This window comes from Dama dama, chromosome 19, assembly GCF_033118175.1.
Source record: "Dama dama isolate Ldn47 chromosome 19, ASM3311817v1, whole genome shotgun sequence".
Lineage (NCBI taxonomy): Eukaryota > Metazoa > Chordata > Mammalia > Artiodactyla > Cervidae > Dama > Dama dama.
In genome coordinates, this window is record NC_083699.1 from 85,051,588 (window position 1) to 85,069,374 (window position 17,787).

Here is a 17,787-nt window from a genome sequence, read left to right on the forward strand (position 1 = left end):
ACCCATGTCCATTGAGTCAGTGATGCCATCCAGCCATCTCATCCTCTGTTGTCCCCTTCTCCTCCTGCCCCCAATCCCTCCCAGCATCAGGGTCTTTTCCAATGAGTCAGCTCTTCGCATCAAGTGGCCAAAGTACTGGAGTTTCAGCTTCAGCATCAGTCCTTCCAATGAACACCCAGGACTGTTCAAAAGCATCAGTTCTTCGGCGCTCAGCTTTCTTTATAGTCCAACTCTCACATCCACACATGACCACTGGAAAAACCATAGCCTTGACTAGACGGACCTTTGCGGACAAAGTAATGTCTCTGCTTTTTAATACGCGCAGCCGAGAGGAGCTAGCTCATGTCTGATGTCAGGGGCGGCGGCCGAGAGGAGCTACCCCACTTCCAAGGTAAGGAGCAGCAGATGCACTTTGCTGGAACAGCCATGAAGAGATTCCCCACATCCAAGGTAAGAGAAACCCAAGTAAGACAGCAGGCACTGAGAGAAGGCATCAGAGGGAAGACAGACTGAGACCAGAATCAGACAACCAGCCAATCTGATCACATGGACCACAGCCTTGTCTAACTCAATGAAACTAAGCCATGCGGTGTGGGGCCACCCAAGACAGACGATGGTGGAGAGGTCTGACAGAATGTGGTCCACTGGAGAAGGGAATGGCAAACCACTTCAGTATTCTTGCCTTAAGAACCCCAAGAACAGTACAAAAAGGCAAAAAGATAGGACACTGAAAGATGAACTCCCCAGGTCGGTAGGTGCCCAATATGATACTGGAGATAAGTGCAGAAATAACTCCAGAAAGAATAAAGGGATAGAGCCAAAGCAAAAACAACACCCAGCTGTGGATGGGACTGGGGATAGAAGCAAGGTTCGATGCTATAAAGAGCAGTATTGCATAGGAACTTGGAACGTTAGACCCATGAATCAAGGCAAATTGAAATGCTGCTGTACGCGTGGGATAAACACACCTATGTGTTTGGGATAATGATTTCATTTATCATGGATATATACTGAGAAGTGGGATTGCTATATAATATTACATATAATATATAATACAACAGTCTTATTTTTAATTATTTGTTTTCTAAAGATTGTACCAAATTACATTTCCACCAACAGTGAACAAGGCTTCTGTTCTGTCTGTATCCTCAACCAGAATATCTCTCTTAGCTTTTTGAGCAAAGACATCCTGACATAGATGTGAAGGGATACATCATTATGGCTCTGATTTTCATTTCCCTGAAGATTAGTGATGTTGAGTACCTGTTCATGTAGATTTTGGTTATCTGTGTATATTCTTCAGAAAAATGTCTATTTAGGTCCTCTGAAAACTACTTTAGAAAAAAATGAGTATGCCAGAATACACAGACTACAATCAATAGTACTACCAACTACCAGTACTACCAATAATCACACTCCTTTGTATTTACCCAAATAAACTAAAAATTTATGTCTACATAAAGGCCAGCACAAAGGTATTTACAATAGTTTTATTTAAAACTGCCAAAACAGAAGAAAGGTGTAATTTAAGAGGTGAATGAACAAATAAACTGTGGTACACAGAAAACACTGAATATTACTTAACACTTAAAAGTAATGAGCTATCTAACCAGGAGAGGACATGGAGGAAGCTCAAATACCTATTACTAACTAAAAGAAGCCAATGTGAAACAGCTACACCCTATATGATTTGAATGACATAGCATTCTGGAAAAGGTAAAACTATGAGGACAGTAATAATATCAGGGATGGCCAAACATTATTGGATAGGGAAGATGAACAAGTAAGACCAAAAGATTTTTAGGGCACAGAAGCTATTTTGTATGATACTAGAATCATGGGTACATCTAAACTGAACATTTAAAACAAGACCCATAGAATATATAACACAAAGAGGGAACCCTAATGTAAACTACAAACACTGGGTGATAATGACATGTCAACATAGGTTCACTGATTGTAACAGATGGATCACTGTGATGTGGGATGTTAATAGTGGAAAAGGTTATATGTATGTGGGAACAAGAGTTATGGGGGATCTCTCTAACTTCTATTCAATTCTGCTGTGAACCTAAAACTTATCTTAAAACTAAAGTTTATTAAACAAAAACAAAGTAGCAGAGTGAGACAAAACAGGGCATCCAAGACAGGCCATGACACAATACCTAACAGAATAACACACAACTAGAATTCAGAAGGAGAGAGAAACATCAAGGCAAAAACAAACATCTGAAGAGGTAGCAAAGAGCTTTCCAAAAGTAATGTGAAATTTTAAAACACATAAGAAAGATCAGAGAATTCCCACGAATATTCTAAAATATAAATATTGGTAAATATGAAGAAAATTTGAAAGCAAACAAAAGAAACATAATTCCTCACATACAGTGAAAAAACAAAAAATTATGATCAGATTTCTTGGTAGAAACTATGTAAGCTGGTTAAATAGGTCCATTCTAAAAGAAATCAATCCTGAATACTCATTGGAAGGACTGATGCTGAAGCTGAAGTTCCAATTCTTTGGCCACGTGATGCAAAGCCAACTCACTGGAAAAGACCCTGATGCTGAGAAAGAGAGAAGGCAGAAGAAGGGGACGATAGAGGATGATGGTTGGACGGCATCACTGACTCAACAGACATGAGTCTGAGCAAACCCCAGGAGATAGTGAAGGACAGGGAAGCCTGGAGTGCTGGGGTCCATGGGATCAGTCACTCAGTTGTATCTGACTCGTTACGACCCCATGGACTGCAGCATGCCAGGTTTCCCTGTCCATCACCAACTCCAACAATGTAAGCTGAAAGACAGAGAAGCACTGTTTGAAATGTGAAGTGGAAAAAATCATGAAAATTGAATTATCAATCTTTCAAAAACAAAAGAAAGAAATGATGTCATGGAAAATGGAGGACTAGGAAACCTCAAAAATTAGGCCCTCCAGTAAAGGAACTTTTGTTGTTTTTTAGTTATTAAATGAAGTCCAGCTTTTTGGGGAACCCATGAACTATAGACCACCCACTTCCTCTGTCCATGGGATTTCCCAAGCAAGAATACTGGAGTGGCTTGCCATTTCCTTCTCCAGGGGAATTTTCCTGACCCAGGGATCAAACCCACATCCTCTATATTGGCAGGTTGATTCTTTACCATTGAACCACCAGGGAAGCCAGAAACAACTCTTAGTTTGGCCAAAAAACAACAAAGCTCATCTCTTACGAACATCTGGAATCTAATAAAAGTTTATGATAAAGAGAGGAGTGCCTAAAAGACGTCTATTATACTTGATAAGAGACCACAGTAGTATTTTTGCTTACTCATATGCCAACTCCACAGCCCACAAGGACAGCAGACCAAGTTACTGGTGTGGCTCGCTAGTGCCCAAGAGAACACCATGGACCTGTTCTCTAAAACTGCAGTAGAGTGTTTGGAAGAGCTTCCTTTTTCTTTTCTTGGAGAAACTATTATCTTTCAAAAGCATTTAAACACACAGTGATACAAGTAGCTGTCTGGGACAAGAGAGTGGATTGCATAAGCATTAAACAATCTAAAAAGCCTTAAATTAAAAAAGGGGGAGGAGAAAGCTATTTGGGGAGTAAGTACTTTAAAGAGGTATCACATATGCAAGGAAATGGAGAGTACTACATGAATGCTCAGGGTTGGATGGATTCTTAGAGAAGAACTAAGGAGTACAGGCTTTCAATTCTAGGTGATCTCTGCTCTCCATGCAAGCACAAGGTGAATACTAAGACAAAGCTGTAGGCAGCCTGCCTAATTTTTGAAGAAGTACCTCAGCTAACAGACAATCTGCCAAAAAAAACCCAGAAATTACTTGTTTCCATTAGCAAAAGAAATCTGGAAGATCACCACTGAATAAGACAACAAAATTTTAGGACCCACACATGACAAAGAATACAGTCCTTGCAAAAACAGGTTAGCAAAGCAAATTCTAAGAGATGACTGTAGCCCTCGAAAAGACAACAGTAAACCATGAGGAGGAGAGAAGAACCTAGTGTCCAATGTTACAACACTGGACATACTGACAGTGTCCAGTTTTTCATAACATCAAAAATCCAAAAGGCATACAAAAAATATGAAATGATGGCCCATTACCAGAAAAAAAAAATTCACAGAAATCATCTCCATCTAAGCTCAGATATTGAACTGAGACTTCCAGAAGTAGATAAACAAAGACAGACAAGAAAGAATATCTGAAGATACATGGCAAAAACTTAACCTATTTTAAATACATAAATCTACACAATTAGTAAGATAAATGAACTCCGGGAAGAAGAAATTCAAAAGAGAGTCACAAAGAGATATAGAGAATAAACTATTAATAGTAGTTATCAGTGGGAAAGGGTGAAGGGTGGTAATATAGGGATGGGGGAGTGAGAGAAACAAACTACTGGGTGTAAGATACGTTTAAACATGTATTAAAAAACATGAGGAATATTGCTAACATTTTATAATAACTGTAAATAGAGAGTAATCTTTTTAAAGTCACACAGATACAAACCATAGTTGGCTCTTGAACAACAACAAGATTAGGGGAACTGACTTCCTGCACATTCAAAAGCTTCATATATAATTTCGCAGTTGGCTGGCCATATCCATGATTCTGTATCAGTGCTCAACCAATCAGATTGTGACGTACTTTAGTATTTACTGAAAAACATCTGTTTAATTAAGAGTGAACAAGTGCAGTTCAAACCTACTTGATTCGGAAGTCAATTGTACAGTCAAACTGTAAAAGCCAGATTAATGAAAGAATCTTAAACAAAGAACAAAAACAAACAAGCTGACCACATACAAGTAATCCACAGAAACCACAGAAATCCAATAAGACTAACATTCAATTTCTCATTAAGTACAGAAGCCAGAAAGCATTAGAATGACATATCTAAAATGCTAAAAGAAAACTGTCAAAACAATAATTCTATACCCAGAAAACTATCACTCGAGGATGACAGAGAAATTAAGACATTCCTAGAAAAATAAAAACTGAAGAAGCTTGTTGCTAGACCTGCAATGCCTTACAAGAAATAATAAAGGAAGTCCCTTATGCAGAAATGAAAGAACAATAAACAGTAACTTGAAGCCACACATAAAAAAACAGAAAACACTGGAAAAATGAACTAAAAGGCAAATACAGAAGCCAACATCATTTGTTTTTGGTTTGTAATTCCCATATTTGTTTCCTTTATGATTTAAAAGAAAAATAATAAAATAGTATTTATACATCTATGTTAATACACAATGTAGATACAGTTGACTTTCCAACTGAAGTATAATTGATTTACAATACCATGTTTGTTTCAGGTATACAGCAAAGTGACTCAATTATACCATTTTACCAGATTATTTTCCGTAATAGGTAAGATATTACAGCTTTGTAGTAGAGTCTGAATTTTGAAAGAGCTATGCTTTGTTCTTTTTCCTCAGGATTGCTTCAGCAATTCTGGGTCTTCTGCAGTTCCATATACATTTTAGGACAACTTTTTCTAGCTTTATGAAAACTGCCATGGATATTTTGATACAAGTTACATTAAATCTGTAGACTGCTTTGTCCAAAATGTATGGACATTTTAACAATATAAATTCTTCCAAGATTACGGAAGATCTAATTTTTTTAATGAAAAGATATAACAATAATATAAGTGTGGGATGGGGACAGAAGCAAGATTTTACAAGTTATTATAGGTATACCTCATTTTATTGCACTTTGAAGATACTGCTTTTTTTTTTTTTTTTTTACTAATTTAAGGTTTTGTGGAAACCCTGAGAGTCTATCACTGCTATTCTTCCAATAGCAGTTGCTATGTCTATTGTGTCACATTTTGGTAACTCTATCAATACTTCAAACTTTTGATTATTATCATGATGTGTTATGGTGATCTGTGATCACCAAGGTCATTTTCATAACTGTTTTCAGGTGCTGTGAATGACACCCACATAAGCCAAAGAACATAGTCAATGAATATTGTCTATATTATGACTGTTCCACTGAACAGCCGTTCCTCTCTCTCTCCCCCTCTCTGTGGACCTATTCCTTGATATGTAATAATACTGAAATTAGGCCAATTAATAAACCTACAAGAGCCACTATGTGTTCAACTCAAAGGAAGAATTGTATGTCTCTCACTTTCAATCAAAACCTAGTTGTGATTAAGCTTAACAAAGAAGGAATGTTGAAAGCTCAGAGTGATCAAAAGCAAGGTCTCTTGCACAAAGCAGTCAGTCAAATTGTGAATTCAAAGAAAAGGTTCTTGAAGAAAATTGAAAATGCTATCCTAAAAAACACAAGAATGATAAGGAAACAAAACAGCCTACTGGTGATAGAAAGTCTTAGTGATCTCAATAAAAGATCAAATCAGTTACAATTTTCTCTTAAGCCAAGACTAGTTTTAAAAAGGCCCTATAAAGGCTAAGAGAATTGAAGAAGCTGCAATAAAAAAGTCTGAAGCTAGCAGAGGTTGGTACATGACACTTAAGGAAAGAAGCTGTCTCCTTAACATAAAAGTGCAAGGTAAAGCAGCAAATGCTGATGCAGAAGTTGCACCAAATTAACTAGAAGATCTAGTTAAAACAATTAAGGTATTTACAATAAACTGGATTTCAAAGTCCAACTCCCTGGCGGTTCTCAGTCCCTCTGCCAGATCCCCAGGTGGAGAAATCTGTTGTGGGGCCTAGAACATTCACAACAGTGCAAGAACTTCTTTGGTATAATTGTTCTCCAGTTTCTGGGTCACCTGCTCTGTGGCTCTGTAGTGGGGATAATGGCGATCTCCTCCAAGAGGACTTATGCCACTTGCCGCACCTCCCAGAATTATCCCAGCAGATTGCCACTTCTGACGCATGCCTCCGCAAAAGACATTCAAACACAGAAAGGCAAGTCTGGCTCAGCCTCTTGTGGAAATCACGGCTCCTTTCCTTGGCCCTGGGGCACACTGGGTTTTGTTTGCACCCTCCAAGAGTCTCTGGATGGCATGAGGTTTGATTTTAAATGTGACTGCACCCTCCTACCATCTTGATGTGGCGTCCTTTGCCCTTGTACATGGGGTATCTTTTCGGGGGGGGGGGGGGGGAGGGGGTGTCTAACATTCTCCTGTCAATGGTTGTTCAGCAGCTAATAAACAGAGTGCCTGAAGAACTATGGATGGAGGATCAAACATTCTACAGGAGGTAGTGATCAAAATCATCCCCAAGAAAAAGAAATGCAAAAAGGCAAAATGGTTGTCTGAGGAGGCCTTACAAATAGCTGAGAAGAGCAACAAAAGGCAAAGGAGAAAAGGAAAGATATATCCATCAGAATACAGAATTCCAAAGAACAGCAACGAAACATAAGAAAGCCTTCCTAAGTGATCAATGCAAAGAAATACAGGAAAACAATATAGGAAAGACTAAAGATCTCTTCAAGAAAATTAGAGATACCAAGGGAATATTTCATGCAAAGACAGGCACAATAAAGGAAAGAAACAGTATAGATGTAACAGACACAGAAGATATTAAGAAGATGGTGGCAAGAATACACAGAAGAACTATACAAAAAAAAGGTTCTTAATGATCCAGATAACCACAATGGTGTGATCACTCACTCACCTGCAGCCCGACATTCTGCAATGTGAAGTCAACTGGGCCTTAGGAAGCATTACTATGAAAAAAAAGCTAATGAGGGTGATAGAATTCAAGAAGAGCTACTGCAAATCCTAAAAGATTATGCTGTCAAAGTGCTGCACTTAATATCCCAGCAAATCTGGAAAACTCAGCAGTGGCCACAGGACTTGAAAAGGACAGTTTTCATTCCAAACCCAAAAGAAGGCAATGCGAAAGAATGTTCATACTACCAAACAACTGCATTCTTTTCACATGCTAGCAAATTAATGCTCAAAATCCTTCAAACTAGGCTTCAACAGTATTCGAACAAAGAGCTCCTGGATGTATAAGCAGGATTTAGAAAAGGCAGAGGAACCAGAGATGGAATTGCAAACATCCATTGCATCATAGAAAAAGCAAGAGATTTCCAGAAAAAACATCTACTTGTGCTTCACTGACTACACCAAAGCCTTTGACTGTGTGGATCACAACAAATTGTGGAAAATTCTGAAAGAGATGGGAATACCAGACCACCTGCCTCCTGAAAAATCTGTATGCAGGTCAAGAAGCAACAGTCAGAACCAGACAAAACAATGGACTGGTTCCAAATTGGGAAAGGAGTATGTCAAGGTTGCCTACTGTCACCCTGCTTATTTAACTTAATGCAAAGTACATTATGCGAAATGCCAGGCTGGATGATGCACAAGCTGGAATCAAGATTGCCAGGAGAAATATCAATAAACTCAGATATGCAGCTGACACTACCCTTATAGCACAGAGCAAAGAGGAACTAAATAGCCTCTTGATGAGGGTGAAAAGGAAGAGTGATAAAACTGACTTAAAACTCAACATTCAAAAAACAAAGATCATGGCATCTGGTCCCATCACTTCATTGCAAATAGATGGGGAAACAATGGAAACAGTGACAGGCTTTACTTTCCTGGGCTCCAAAATCACTGCAGTAGTGACTGCAGCCATGAAATTAAAAGAGGCCTGCTCCTTGGAAGAAAAGCTATGACAAACCTAGACAATACATTAAAAAGCAGAGACATCACTCTGTCGACAAAGGCACATCTAGCCAAATCTACAGTTTTTCCAGTAGTCATGTATGGATATGAAAGCTAGACCATAAAGAAGGCTGTGCACCAAAGAATTGATACTTTTGAACTGTGGTGCTGAAGAAGACTCTTGAGAGTCCCTTGAACAGCAAGGAGATCCAACCAGTCAATCCTAAGGGAAATCGAACCTGAATATTCACTAGAGGGACTGATGCTGAAGCTGATGCTCCAGTACCTTGGCCACCTTAAGGGAAGAGCAGACTCATTGAAAAAGACCCTGATGCTGCGAAATACTGAAGGCAGGAGGAGAAGGGGACGACAGAGGATGAGATGGCTGGAATACAATGGACATGAGTTTGAGCAAACTCCAGGAGATGGTGAAGGACAGGGAACCCTGGTGTCCTGCAGTCCATGGAATTGCAAAGACTCGGCCATAACTGAGTGACTGAACAAGAAAACTAAACAAAAGTTTCTCAATGTAGACAAAATAGTATTACACCAGAAGAAGATGCCATTGAGAACTTTCACAGGTATAAGGAGAAGTCAGTGCCTGGCTTCAAAGTTTCAAAAAAACAAGCACACTTTCCTGACAGGGTCTAATGCAACTAGTGACTTTAAATTGAAGCCAGTGTTCATTTACTATTCCAAAAATCGCAGGGCCCTTAAGAATTACACTGTTATCTATTCTGCCTGTGTTATAGAAATGGAAAAACAAAGTCTGGTTGACAGTACATCAAGTTTGGAACACTGTTTAGTAAATGCTTTAAGCCTACTCTTGAGATCTACTGCTCAGAGAAAAAAAAAGATTCAAATATTACTTACTACTCATTGACAATGCACCTGATCACCGAAGAGCTCTGCTAAAGATGCACAGTGAGACATATGCCATTTTCACATCTCCTGACACAGAATCCATCCTGCAGCCCACAAGGAGTTATTTCACTTTTTAAGTTTTATTAGTTAAGAAATACCTATTATAAGATTGTAGCTGCCATAGACAGTGATTTCTCTGATGAATCTGGATGAGGTCAGATGAAAACCAGGAAAAGATTCAGGAAGATTCATTCATTCAAAATGGTATTTACTAGATACCATTAGTGATGTTCATGATTCATTGAAAAGGTCAAAATATCAACAAGAGTTTGCAAACAGTTGTTTTCAACACTCACAGATGACTTTGAGGGATTCAAGTCTTTAGTGTGGGAAAGAACTGCTGGTGTAGTGAGTGAAATAGCAATGAACTAAAATTAGAAGTGGAGTCTGAATATGTGACTGCATTGCCACAAATCTCATGATATACACTAACAAAGGAGATGCTTCTTGTGTATGAGCAAACAAAGTACTTTCTTGAGATGAAACCTGTAACTGCTGAAGATGCTGAGCAGATGCTGAAATGACAATAAAGAGTTTAGAATATTATGAAAACCTAAGTGATAAAGCAGTGGCAAGTTTGGGAGGGCTCACTCAAATTTTTTTAAAAAGTTCTATTGTGGGTAAAATACTATCAAACAGCACTGCATGCTATAGGGAAATCATTCATGAATGGAAGAGTCCACCAATGTGGCAAACTTCACTGTTGCCTTATTTTAAGAAACTGCCACCATCACTCTATCCTTTGGAAATAACCACCCTAATCATTCAGCAGCAATCAACACTGAGGCATGACCCTCTTTCAGCAAAAAGACTACAAATAGCTGAAGGCTCAGATGATGGCTAGCATGCCTTCGCAATAAAGTGTTTTTATATATGTAAATAAAGGTATGTACATCATTTAAGACATAGTAACACTGAATACTTAACAAGCTATAGTTTAGACCAAACATAACTGGAAAACTGAAAAACTCAAAGTGACTCACGTAACTTTATTGTGCTATTTGCTTTACTGTGGTGCTCTAGAACCAAACCTGCAATATATTTGAAGTATACCCAAACGTATAAATAAAAAGTCAAGTTACTACCGTTTCGAACTAAACTGATATAACATATCATGATCACCAGTGTAATTGAAAGTGAAATTTTTTAAAATGAAAAAGGTACACTAGAAGATCAAACACAAAGGAAGGCAGTGATGGAGAAATTAAGCAACAAAGAAGGTCACTGCAGTAGTGTTTACAATAGCCGAAACACTGTTGTTCAGTTGCTAAGTTGTGTCTAACTTTGTGACCCCATGGACTGCAGCATGCCTGGCTTCCCTGTCCTCCACTATCTCCAGGAGTTTGTTCAAACTCATGTCCACTGAGTCGATGATGCCACGCAACATCTCATTCTCTGTAGCACCCCCTTCTTCTGTCCTCAATCTTTCCCAGCATCAGGGTCTTTTCCATGAGTTGGCTCTTTGCATCACGTGGCCAAAGTATTGGAACAACAGCTTCAGCATCAGTCCTTTCGATGAATATTTGGGTTTGATTTCCTATAGGATAGATTGGTTTGCACTCCTTGCTGCCCAAAAGACTCTCAAGAGTCTTTTACAGTCCCATAATTCTAAACCATCAATTCCTCAGCATTCAGCCCTCTTTATGGTCCAACTTTCACATTAATACATGACTACTGGAAAAACCACAGCTTTGACCATACAGGCCTTTGTCAGCAAAGTGATGTCTCTGCTTTTCAATATGCTGTCTAGGTTTTTTTTTTTGGCCGGGGGGGCTCCAAAATCACTGCAGATGGTAAATGCAGCCATGAATTAAAAGATGCTTGCTCCTTGGAAAGTAAGTTATGACCAACCTAGACAACATATTAAAAAGCAGAGAAATTACTTTGCCAACAAAGGTCCGTCGAGTCAAAGCTATGGTTTTTCCAATAGTCATTACGTTTGCGAGAGTTAGACTATAAAGAAAGCTGAGTGCCGAAGAGTTGATGATTTTGAACTATGGTGTTGGAGAAGACTCTTGAGAGTCATTTGGACTGCAAGGAGATCCAACCAGTCCATTCTAAAAGAAATCAGTCCTGAATATTCATTGGAAGGACTGGTGCTGAGGCTGAAACTCTAATACTTTGGCCACCTGATGTGAAGAACTGACTCATTGGAAAAGACCCTGATGCTGGGAACGATTGAAGGCAGGAGGAGAAGGGGAAAACACAGGATGAGATGGTTGGATGGCATCACTGACTCGATGGACATGAGTCTGAGTAAATTCCGGGAGTTGGTGATGGACAGGGTGGCCTGGCATGCTGCAGTCCATGGGGCTGCAAAGAGGTGGACACGACTGAGCAACTGAACTGAACTGGAAAAACCACAGCTTTGACTATACGGACCTTTGTCAGCAAAGTGGTATCTCTGCTTTTTAATGCACTGTCTAGGTTTGTCATAGCTTTCTCTATAAGGAGTAAGAGCTTTTTAATTTCGTGGCTGCAGTCACTGTCCACAGTGATTTTGGAGCCCAGTGGAAAATGTACTGTTTGCACTTGTTTCTCCACCTATTTGCAATGAAGTGATGGGATCAGATGCCGTGATCTTAGTCTTTTTTTTTTTTTTTTTTATTATCATTATTTTTTTTCCAGTGGGTTTTGTCATACATTGATATGAATCAGCCATAGAGTTACATGTATTCCCAATCCCGATCCCCCCCTCCCACCTCCCTCTCCACCCGATTCCTCTGGGTCTTCCCAGTGCACCAGGCCCGAGCACTTGTCTCATGCATCCCACCTGGGCTGGTGATCTGTTTCACCATAGATAGTATACATGCTGTTCTTTTGAAATATCCCACCCTCACATTCTCCCACAAAGTTCAAAAGTCTGTTCTGTATTTCTGTGCCTCTTTTTCTGTTTTGCATATAGGGTTATCGTTATCACCTTTCTAAATTCCATATACATGTGTTAGTATGCTGTAATGTTCTTTATCTTTCTGGCTTACTTCACTCTGTATAATGGGCTCCAGCTTCATCCATCTCATTAGGACTGGTTCAAATGAATTCTTTTTAATGGCTGAGTAATATTCCATGGTGTATATGTACCACAGCTTCCTAATCCATTCATCTGCTGATGGGCATCTAGGTTGCTTCCATGTCCTGGCTATTATAAACAGTGCTGCGATGAACAGAACTGCCATATGACCCAGCAATCCCACTTCTGGGCATACACACTGAGGAAACCAGATCTGATCTTAGTCTTTTGCATGCTGAGCTTTAAGCCAGGTTTTTCACTCTCTTTTTTCACCCTCATCAAAAGGCCCTTTAGTTCTTCTCTGCTTTCTGCCATTAGAATAGTATCATCTGCATATCTAAGATTGTTGGTATTTTTCCTGGCAATGTTGATTCCGGCTTGTGATTCCTCTAGCCCTGAATTTCACATGATTATTCTGCATGTAAGTTAAAAAAGCAGGGTGACAACATACAGCCTTGAGGTACTCCCTGACCCATTTTGAACCAGCCAAACCAGCCAAGACATAGAGGCAACCTAAATGTCCACTGGCTGAGGAATGGATAAAGAAAATGTGGTGTGTGTATATATATATGTACATATATATACATATATATATACACACACACCATATATATATATAATATATATATATACACACAATGTAGTATTACTAAGCCATTAAAAAGAACGAAATAACGCCACTTGCAACATGGATGGACCTACAAAGTGTCATACTGAGTGAACGAAGTCACACAGAAATATTATATAACATCCCTTATATATGGAATCCAAAAAGAAATGATACAGGTGAACTAACTTACAAAACAGATACTCACAGACTTAGAGAACAAATTTCTCATTGCCAGGGTGGAGATGGGAGAAAGGGATAATTACAGAGTTTGGGATGGACATGTACACACTGCTATATTTAAAATGCATAACTGACAAGGACCTACTGTATAGCACATGGAACTCTACTTAATGTTATGTGCCAGCTTGGATGGGAGGAGGGTTTGGGGGAGAACAGAAACATGTATATGTATGGCTAAGTCCCTTTGCTGTTCACCTGAAAATATCACACTATTGTTTGTTAATCAGCTACAGCCCAATAAAAAGTTAAAGAAAAATGAAGATATAAGACAAGCAGGAAAGAAAAACAAAGCAAAGTGTCAAAAGTCTTTACTTATCAAGCATGCATGCTCAGTCACTCAGTCGTGTCGGACTCTTTGCAACCCCATGGACGACTGTAGCCATAGTTGGTGACTTCAATACACCACTTTCAAAATAAAAAAACCAAGATCCAGACATAAGATTAAAAAGGAAATAGAGGACTTGAACAACAGATACCATAAATCAAACAGACCTAATAGACGTGTAAGGAACACTCCACCCAAAAAGAGAATACACCTTTTTCTCAAGTTCACATACAACATTCTACAGCATAGCTGATTAAGCCACAAAAAAGTCCCAGCAACTTTTAAAAGCTTGAAATCATACAAACTGTATTCTTAGAGCAGAAAGAAAAGGAAGTAGAAATCAGTAACAGAAGAGAAACTGGAAAATCTGCAAATATGTGGAAACTAAACAGCATACTCTTAAATTACTGAGTTAAAGAAGAAATGACAAATTAGAATACTATGAGGCTAGTGAAAACAAAGACACTGTATGTCAAAATTTATGAGACACACCAAAAGGAGTGCTCAGAGGGAAATATAACTGTAAACGCCCACGTTTAAAAAAAAGTGCATCAATTCAATAACCTAACTTTCTACCTTCAGTTTAGTTCAGTTCAGTTCCGTTCAGTCGCTCAGTCGTGTCCAACTCTGTGACCCCATGAAGAGCAGCACACCAAGCCTCCCTGTCCATCACCAACTCCCGGAGTTTACTCAAACCCATGTCCACTGAGTCGGTGATGCCATCCAGCCATCTCATCCTCTCTTGTCCCCTTCTCCTACTGCCCCCAATCCCTTCCAGAATCAGGGTCTTTTCCAATGAGTCTACCTTAATGAGGAGCAAATTAAACCTACGTGCGTGCTATGTCGCTGCAGTCATGTCTGACTCTTTGCGACCCAATGGACTGTAGTCTGCCAGGCTCCTCTGTCCATGAGATTTTACAGGCAAGAATACGGGAGTGGGTTGCCATGCCCCGCTCCAGAGGATCTTCCTGACTCAGGGACCAACCTGCACCTCTCATGCCACCTGCACTGGCAGGTTCCAGCGTCACCTGGGAAGCCCAAATTAAACCTAACGGCAGCAAAAGTTATGAAACAATAAACATAAAAGAAGAAATAAACAAGAGTAGAGAAATAATAGAATTTATAAGGCTAAAATTTGACTTTTTTTAACGTATTGACATTACTGACAAACTTTCAGACTCAGTAAGTACAAAAGAGAGAAGATGCAAATAACCACACTCGTCAATTAAAGCAGGAAAAGAAGCAGGTTCCTGCAGCAAGCCACTGCTGATCCACGCCTCCAACCTCTCCGACACCTGCAGTTCCCTCACCAGGGACCAAACCCATGGCCCTGGCAGTGGGAATGTGGGACTCTAACCACTGGACCACCAGAGAATTCCCTCTAATGGAACACTTTCATATCAAGTATTTCAAATTAATGAAGTTCTAACTTCATGAAAGTGTGTGCATTAACAAAGTTGTCATCATGCAGCCAGCGTGTAGAACCCTAAATGGAACTTAGGGTTCAACTGAACTGAATTCAGCCAGGAATTCAACCTACATGAAGACTCAATGTCAGGACCTCTACCTGTCATTGAGCCTACAGGAGCCCCACCCTGCCATCCTGGTCTGAGCCCCATGCCACCTGGCTCCTAAGCCCTGTGCAGCTGCCCTGGGTGAAGAGATACGAGCTCCTGCCACAGCTACATGGCCTTTGTTCAGACGACTGAAGCAAACAAGCAGATGGTAGAACATCTGAGGGACAGGACACGCTGATATGATGCTCATTCTCTGTCTGCCTCTGAGGACAAGTTGGGACCAGTAAGACCCAACCCTGGATAGGCCACTGATGCTGGAGACTGTGGCTTGGAGGTTTTGAATACTCCTAGGGGGTTCTGCTCCTGAGGGCTGAGGGGATCAGGTCTCCATTTAGGGAATACCAGCAACATTCAGGAAAGCTCTGCACTGGGGTTTTTCAAACTTTGGTGTGTATCAGAATTATCTGAAAGTCTTGTTGGAATACAACTGCTGGATCCCATCCCCAGGGTCTGATTCAATAGGTATGGGGTATAGCTCAAGAATCTACATTTCTTTTTTTTTTTTTCAGCCATGCCATGTAGTTTGCTGCATCTGTTCCCTGACCAGGGATTGAACCTGTGCCCTTGGCAGTAAGAACACAGAGTCCTAACCACTGGACTTCCAGGGAATTTCCAAGAATCCGCATTTCTAACTGTGCCCAGGTGATACTAACATTGCTGGTGGGGAACCATACTTTGAGAATTACTTCTATAGAGCCTGCAAGTGTTTCCTAACAGGATCTGATTAAAGGAATTTTAAATTTATATATTTATTTATTTATAAATTTCCACCTTTCTTAAATTTCTAGAATTAAAAACCTTACAGAAATAAAAAAGATTATAAGATAATAGGAAAAAATTGTATGCCAATAAACTGCATAATCTATATTAAATGGCTCAAGGAAAAGTAAAAAGTTAGAACAAACCTGTAACATTCAAAGAGAATCAGCTATCAAAACCTCCCAACAAAAAAGTCCAGAATCAGATGGTCACACTAGTGAATTCTACAAGCAATTTAAAGAAATAACACTGATCATTCTCAAAGTCTTCCTAAAAATATACAAGGAAGATTTCCTAACTCAATCTATGAAGCCAGCATTTCTTCTGTATAAAAGACAAAGACAGCACCCCCCCTACAAAATAAAACCTGCAGAACAATTTCTCCTATAAATATAAATGCAAAAATTTTCAAATAGCAAACATACAACTACATATTAAACATAATATATACCATGGGCAAGAGAGGTTTACCCAAGAATGCCAAAGTTGTTCAACATTAGAAAATCAATGTAATAAGATACATTATTAAAAAGTAAAAAAGAACCACAAAATCATCTCAAATTAAGACAAAAAGCATTTGACAAAATCTCAAGGGACACTGAAGAGCCAAAACATTCCTTCATGATAAAAACATTAAAAAAACTAGGAAATTGAATGGAACTTTCTTAATAAATGGCTTTTACGAAAAACACGTAACTAAGTTCACACTCTGTTGAACGACTAAAATAAAAGCTATCCCCCCTAAAATCAAGAAGTCAACAATGTCCATTTTACCATGGTTTTCAACAAATTAGTGTATGTTGAAGCAGAGCAACTATGCAAGAAAGAGACATATATCACATCCAAGTAGGAAAAGAAGTGAAACTATCTTTATTCAGAGATGACATAATCCTTTATATATAGAAAATCTTAAAGAATCAACAATAGCCAAACGCTAGTTGAAAATGGCATCAGTGACTCAATCGACATGAGTCTGAGCAACCTCCTGGAGATAGTGAATGATAGGGAAGCCTGGTGGGCTGCAGCCCATGGGGTTGCAAAGAGTTGGAGACAACTGAGCGACAGAACAAGTTGGAAAAAACTTGTAGGTAGAAGATAACATACAAAAATGAATTGTTTCTTTCTTAGAACTAATAAGTTTAACAATGTTAGAAGATAAAAGAAATCAACCACAAAACACTGTTTTTGTACAGTGACCATTAAAAAAAATTGAAAGGGAAGAAAATTACATTTACAGTTGCATTAGAATAAATGAAACATTGTAAAGAGAAATTTAACCAAGGTAGAAGATTTGTTCACAGATGGGAAGACAATATTATAAGGATGTCACTGGGTATTCAAAACAATCTACAGATTCAATACTGTAATTATCAAAATTTTAATCCTTTTATACAGAAAATCTCATCCAAAATTCTTATGGAATCTCATGGAAAGGACTTTTAAAAGCCAAAATGATCTTGGAAAGGGAGACCAAAGTTGGAAGTCTCACACTTTTAGAGTTCAAAACTCACCACAAAGTGACAGTAATCAAAACACTGTGATACAGCTATATAGACAAACATAGAAACCAAAAGAAAAGCACTTCCAGAAATAAACCCTCACGTATTTGGTCAAATGGATTCTGGCAAGCAAACCAAGATCATGCAAATAAGGGAAACACTGTCTTTTCAAAAAAAATGGTGCTGGGAAAAATAGATATTCACATACAGAAAAAAAAAAAAAAAGAAACTGAACCCTGGTCTTACATCATACA

General features: G+C 39.0%; 1 protein-coding gene across 1 annotated transcript in view; it reads right to left on the reverse strand.

The window, feature by feature from the left end:
• The window catches only part of STAG1 (STAG1 cohesin complex component), a 504,547-nt gene that overhangs the window by 368,207 nt on the left and 118,553 nt on the right, over nt 1–17,787 (reverse strand). The gene's annotated exons all lie outside the window — the stretch shown is intronic.